We start from the raw sequence: 6,462 nt of genomic DNA on the forward strand, positions 1-6,462 counted from the left end.
GGCTAGCAGTCTCGTGTGCCCTTCTAACCTTCCTGCCCTGTGGAAGGGAACTCAGAATAAAATAAGTTTTCTGGGAGGGCTGTTGGTGGGGCAGGAATTTTAATTAAGTGGGCAGGGCCCCCAAATGCCCCACTGTAGATATGGGCCTGCTAGTCTGGAGATGAGACAGGAATAGCATGTGGAGAGGTAGCACCTTATAGTGGTTACCAAAAAATTCCATCTGCATAGAAAGCTTTATTTACAGGGCTCTTTTTGTAGCACGAACTCCCATTGCATATTAGGCGACGCACCCCTAATGTAGCCAATCCCCCAAGAGCTTACAGAGCTCTTCTTACAGGAGCTACTGTAAGCTCCTGGAGGATTGGCTACATTAGGGGTGTGTTGCCTAATATGCAAAGGAGTTCCTGCTACAAAAAGAGCCCTGGAAAGCTAGCCTTTCAGAAGAGGAAGAAGAGAAGAGATTGGATTTATACCCCGCCCTTCACTTGGAGTCTCAGAGTGGCTTACAAACTCCTCTCCCTTCCCCTCCCCACAACAGACACCCTGGGAGGTGGGTGGGGCTGAGAGAGCTCTTTTGAGGACTGCTCTTTCGGGAACAGCTGTGCCAGAGCTTGTGACTGACCCAAGGTCACATCAGCAGGTGCAAGTGGAGGAGTGGGGAATCAAACCCGGTTCTCCCAGATTAGAGTCTGCACACTTAACCACGACACCAAACTGGCTCTCCTACACCAAACTGGCTTTCAGGGAGAAGGATAGATTAGAACTCCCTCCCCACCGTGGTGAGTTGAAAGTCTTTATGGGATTGAAGGGGGATGGAGGTGGTGCCAAACAGGTGCGCTCTCCCCCTTGCCGGAAGGTCTGGGGAAAGGATGGCTCCAGAAGCCTTCCGGAGAGGCCGAGGGCGGAAGTCCCGGCCCGAGTTTTCCCTCCAGCGCCTTCCAAAACGTCTTGGGTCCCTTTACGGCTGTAGGCTCCCGTTCTGAAGGCTACAAAAAATTAGCGTGGGTTCTTAAGCCTGGGAACAAGCTGCTTAGGGGATAAAATGTACCTGTGTAGGCCAAAGTCCTGGGACGAGGATGGAGACGGGTCGTAGCTCATCTGTCTCTGGCCGGCTTAGGGAGGATTACCAGGATCTGTGGTTAAGTACCCTGCCCTGGCTGGCCCAGCCTAGCCGGACCTGGTCAGATCTCAGCTGAGAAGCAGGGTCGGCCCTGGTTAGGACTTGACTGGGGGACCGCCAAGGAAGCCCAGGGTTGCTACACAGAGGCAGGCAAGGGCAAAAACACCTGTTTCATCCAGGGGTCATTTAGTAGAAAAAGAGGTGCAGGAGCTCATTAGCGTAACTCATTAGCGTGACTTATTTGCATATGTCACGCCCCCTGACATCACCGGAAGGGTGTCAGAAGGCAACACCCACCACTCAGGCTGCACTGGATTGTTTTGGATTGCTAGCTATTGGGGGGGGGGATGCGCAGATCTGTCCTCACAGAGGAGGGAGAGTGTGTACCTGAATAAAACTTGGTCTTAAAGGTGCCACTGGGCTGTTTTGGATTGCTAGCTATTGTGGGGGGGGGGGCGTGCAGATCTGTCCTCACAGAGGAGGGAGAGCTTGTACCTGAATAAAACTTGGTCTTAAAGGTGCCACTGGACTGTTTTGGGCTGGGAGGCCAGGGGGGGGGCAACTTACCTGGCTGCTTCTTGCTCTGACTGAGGGCTGCTGGGAGCAGGGGGTGGGGCTTGTTGCATGTGCCTGCCCCCTGGGCTCTTTACTGCTGGAGCTCCGCTCCTGTGTGCTCCTGCAGGAAATGACCCCTGGTTTTATCTATTGCCTTGAAAACCCTATGGCAGGGGTGTCAAACATGCGGCCCGGGGGCCAGATGAGGCCCCCGGAGGGCTTCTATCAGGCCCGCAGTGGAACTGGCCATTGCCTGCTTCCGGTTCTGCTGCTGCTGCTGCATCATAGCTTGCTTCGCCAGACTCTCTTAATTACTCTGCCATTTCATGTTTTAACCTGGGTCCCAGACTCAGAACTCTGAGCGTGAGATTCCTGTGGTGAATGTCAATCAATCAAAAGTAGGTTTGCAGCTTACAGAGCTAATGTTTTAAGCACGTTTTTTATTTTAAGTAAAAAAACCCACCCCTTTTGGGTTGTGTCCTTTATAAAGTTTATATCTCTGCTACCTGGCATTACGTTTTATGACACGCATGGCCCCACCCAAGGAGGTCTTATTTATGTCAGATCTGGCCTTCATAACAAATGAGTTCGACACCCCTGCCCTACGGGTCATAAGTATGCTTATGACTTGGTGGCATTTTTCAGCACCGCTGTGGTTAAACTGAGCTACCTTTGCTCTCTTACCCCTTTGTTTTGGCCCTGTCTGTGTCCACTGTGTATTTCTAATCAAAATGTGGACTGTCAGCCAGTTTGGTGTAGCGGTTAGGAGTGCAGACTCTAATCTGGGAGAACTGGGTTTGATTCCCCACTCCTCCACATGCAGCTGCTGGTGTCACCTTGGGTCAGTCACAAGTTTTCTCAGAGCTGTTCTCTCAGGAGCAGTCCTGGAAAGCGCTCTCTCAGCCCCACCTACCTCACAGGGTGTCTGTTGTGGGGAGGGGAAGGGAAAGGAGATTGCGAGCCGCTCTGAGACTCCTTCCGGCAGTGAAGGGCGGGGGTTAAATCAAATCTCTTCTTATTCTCTCTCTCTGTTCTTCTGGGTGTGGCGGTGTAACCCACCTTAGGGGTGTCCCATCTACAAGCAGGGAAGGCACTGTAGTTTGGAGTCTGGCCTAGTGGTTAGAGTGCTGGACTAGGCTCTGGGAGAGTGGGGTCCCCGCCATACCATAAATCGCACTTGGTGACCTTGGGCCGGTCATTCTTTCTCCACCTATCCTACCTCACAGGGTTGTTGTGAGCAGGGCTTTCTTTTTCCCCCCTGGGGGAATGTGCCTGAACAGAGTTCCGGAGCCTCTTCGACAGAATTCTTTTGAAAATGTCTAAAAGTTCGTGAGTTTTCAGTATACAGATTGAAAACTTCCATTTCCCTCTTGAGAGTTCTGGCATCTCTTAAAAAAAAAAGAAAAAAGCCCTAGTTGGGACAACAAAATGGGAGAGGGGAGCCATGTAGATCACCCTGAGGTTCTGAGAGGGACAGCGGTGGAGAAAACTGCCGTATACTGAATCAGACCCTTGGTCCATCAGGGTCAGTACTGTCTATTCAAACTGGTAGTGGTTCTCCAGGGTCTCACGCAGAGGTCTTCCACATCACCTACTGCATGGCAGGGGCCGTTTCGTAGAAAAAGAGCTAGGGGAACTCATTAGCATAACTCATTAGCATATGCCACGGTCCCTGACATCACCGGAAGTGTGTCATAAGGCCACACCCCCTGACATCACCGGAAGTGTGTCATAAGGCCACACACCCCGCCCCCAACGATCCCGGCCGCCGCCGCCGGCCTTGCAGCTCCACTGCCAAGCCCCATGAGGGGCCCGGCGGTGGACCTGCAAGGCCGGCGGGAGTGCAAGGAAGCCCCGCGAAGGCCCTCCCTGGCCCCAGGCAGGCAGGGGTGGGGAGAGGCAGGGAGGAAGCAACTTACCCTCCCTCTTCTCCTGCCTCCTCCTGGCTGAATGAGGGCCGGAAGCGGGGCGGCCGGAAGCAGGGGGCGGGGCTTCGGCATGTGCCCCGCCCCCCGTGCCTCACCCGGGGGGACTGCGATCCCCCGCGATCCCCCCCCAAATGACCTCTGCTGCATGGTCCTTTTTAACTGGAGATGGATTGAACCTGAGACCTTCTGCATGACGAACAAGATGCTCTACCACGGAGCTGCACTCCCACCCCATGGGATGTGTGTCGGCTGAGGAAGAGATGTCGTCGGTGGCCACGCCTGCTGGTTTTGGCTCCTATCATAGCGGCTTGGAGGACAGAGAAAAATGTATGGAAGCTGAATGTGGGAACGAGCACGGCAAGGGGAAATGCTGGAGTCATCAAATGCCCTTTGGTTTCCCATTTGACCTGGAGCGCACAGCATCAGTAAGAACATAAGAGAAGCCCTGTTGGATCAGGCCAATGGCCCAGCCAGGCCAAGACTCTGTGTCACGCAGGGGCCAAAACCCAGGTGCCCTCAGGAGATCCAGCAGCAGGGTCAGGACTCCAGAAGCCCCCCAAGCACCAAGAATACAAGGCATCATTGCCCCAGACAGAGTGTTCCATCTGTACCTCGTGGCTAATAGCCACTGATGGACCTCTTCTCCATATAAGAACATAAGAGAAGCCATGTTGGATCAGGCCAGTGGCCCATCCAGTCCAACAGAGCCCAAAACCCAGGGGCCATCAAGAGGTCCACCAGCAGGGCCAGAACTCCAGAAGCCCTCCCACTCTTTGTCAGAACCCACAGCTAACAACGAAGTACACGCATTCAGGAACGGTTATACTTTTATTGCAAAGCTATAGATACAGTAACACAGGCACTGTTAAGAATGGCGGCAACCAATAAAGCCTAATAGGATATACGGTATTCGTATGCACACACACACACACACCATGGCATGGGCCAATTAGATACCCTCCCGCGCGGGGGACAAGTTAGGAAACCGTTAGGTGGCTAAAGCTGGGAACCAGGAGTCTCTCACGGTACATAGGAGACTTCCAGACAATACAACCTCCTCCTGCACATCTGTAGAGATAAGCGTTTCAGCAAAGGGAGAACAGCAGGGATAGGAATAGCAATTAACAAGACACAGAAGGAACTCCCCAACCCCCATGGCAGCATAGCTGACACTCTTGCCCCCCAAGCACCAAGAGTACAGAGCATCGCCTGCCCCAGACTGAGAGTTCCATCTGTACCTTGTGGCTAATAGCCACTGATGGACCTCTACTCCGTATGTTTCTCCAGTCCCCTCTTGAAACAGTCTGTGCTGCTCACTACCACGACTTCCAGCTGCCAATGAATCCCTTGTGTTCATAACTCTGCTGCATGCTTACTGGCTGGGAGGAGACGGTTCTGCCCCAGCAGCAACAACAGGTAGAGGAAGAAGGTTGCCCGCTATGGCGGGTGCACATTGGTGGCTGGTGGTGCATGCTGTCAGCATGGGGGAGCGAGGGCAGTACCACGCAGTTTTGATGCAAAATCAATGTCTGGCTAATAACGTTTGAATGTTTGCGTACAACTTTGCAAAGAGCCTCTTCCCTGGTTACCAAAGGCAAGTTGGAACAGAAGGTTGGCTGCAGAGTTCGGAGTCCCAGATTAGGACATGGGAGACCCAGGTTCGAATCCCCACTCGTATCGTGGAAGCTCATTGGATGAGCTTGGGCCAGTCACACCCTCTCAGCCTATCCTACCTTACAGGGTTGTTGTGAGGATGCAATGGAGGAGAGGAGTCCCGGCACCCAGCAATAAGATCGACACAAAGCCTGCAATCCTCCAATCACAAAATTTCGATCTAGGGAATGAATGGTTACGAACATTGGATGCAGTTAATTCCACCCGGTATCCATAACCTGAGGAACATCAACGAGAGGCCCGCAGGATTTGGCTTGCCACATAAAGTCTGGAAGACAGCTGATAGAATACAAACAGACTCTTGGCAGCTGTGCAGACCTGTCGTTTAACTGGGGCAAAATACCAGGACCCGAATGCAATTGTGGTGCAGCCCGCCAAACTATTTTGCACCTGTCACAGGAACGTGAGCATCGTGCTTTCCAGGGAGATGTGATGGAGCTCTTTGAACTCTCCCCAGCTGCGACTGAGTGGATCACTGAACTGCAGGCCGGAAGGTTGGTAGTTCAGCAGTTCGGGACCCGAGTGCCGCATGATGGAGTGAGCTCCCGTCTCTGGGTCCCAGCTCCTGCCAATCTAACAGTTTGAAAGCAAGAAATTGCAAGTAGATAAATAGGTACCGCTTCGGTGGGAAGATAACAGCGTTCCGCGTGCCTTGGCGTTTAGTCATGCCAGCCACGTGACCACGGAAACATCTTCGGACAGTGCCAGCTCTTCGGCTTGGAAATGGAGATGAGCACCGCAACCCTAGAGTCCGATTCGACTGTCTTTCGAGCAAGGGAAACCTATTTAGGGGGATTGCCCAATCGGTCTGCATACCCGCAGTGTTTACTTGGTTACGTGTTTTATATTCTTATATGCTTCTTGTGTGTAACTCTGCCCTATGATAAATAAAAAGGAGGCGGGGAGAATGCTGGGAATTGCTTTGCGATCTCCACTGGGGGGGAAAGGCCGGGTTTAAACGGAAGTAAATAAATAAAATAGAGTGGTGGGAACGAGTGAGATTCCCCAGTTTACTAATTTTCCTCCCTTTCTTTACAAGGCTGATTTGAGAGGGTGATAAATATTCTCACTGTCCCCCCCCCCCAATTTGTGATTTTTCTAAACCGTTATTATTGTGAACACAGAAGCCGTATCTATGAAGGCCTTTCATCCCAAGGAAGCAAGTGCCTATCCTCCTGATCACTG

General features: G+C 52.5%; 1 protein-coding gene across 1 annotated transcript in view; it reads left to right on the forward strand.

The window, feature by feature from the left end:
• Positions 1-6,462, forward strand: part of CLCN2 (chloride channel, voltage-sensitive 2) — a 156,572-nt gene that overhangs the window by 13,277 nt on the left and 136,833 nt on the right. The window lies entirely within an intron of this gene.

Source organism: Gekko japonicus, unplaced genomic scaffold (genome assembly GCF_001447785.1).
Source record: "Gekko japonicus isolate JY-2015 unplaced genomic scaffold, Gekko_japonicus_V1.1 scaffold238, whole genome shotgun sequence".
Lineage (NCBI taxonomy): Eukaryota > Metazoa > Chordata > Lepidosauria > Squamata > Gekkonidae > Gekko > Gekko japonicus.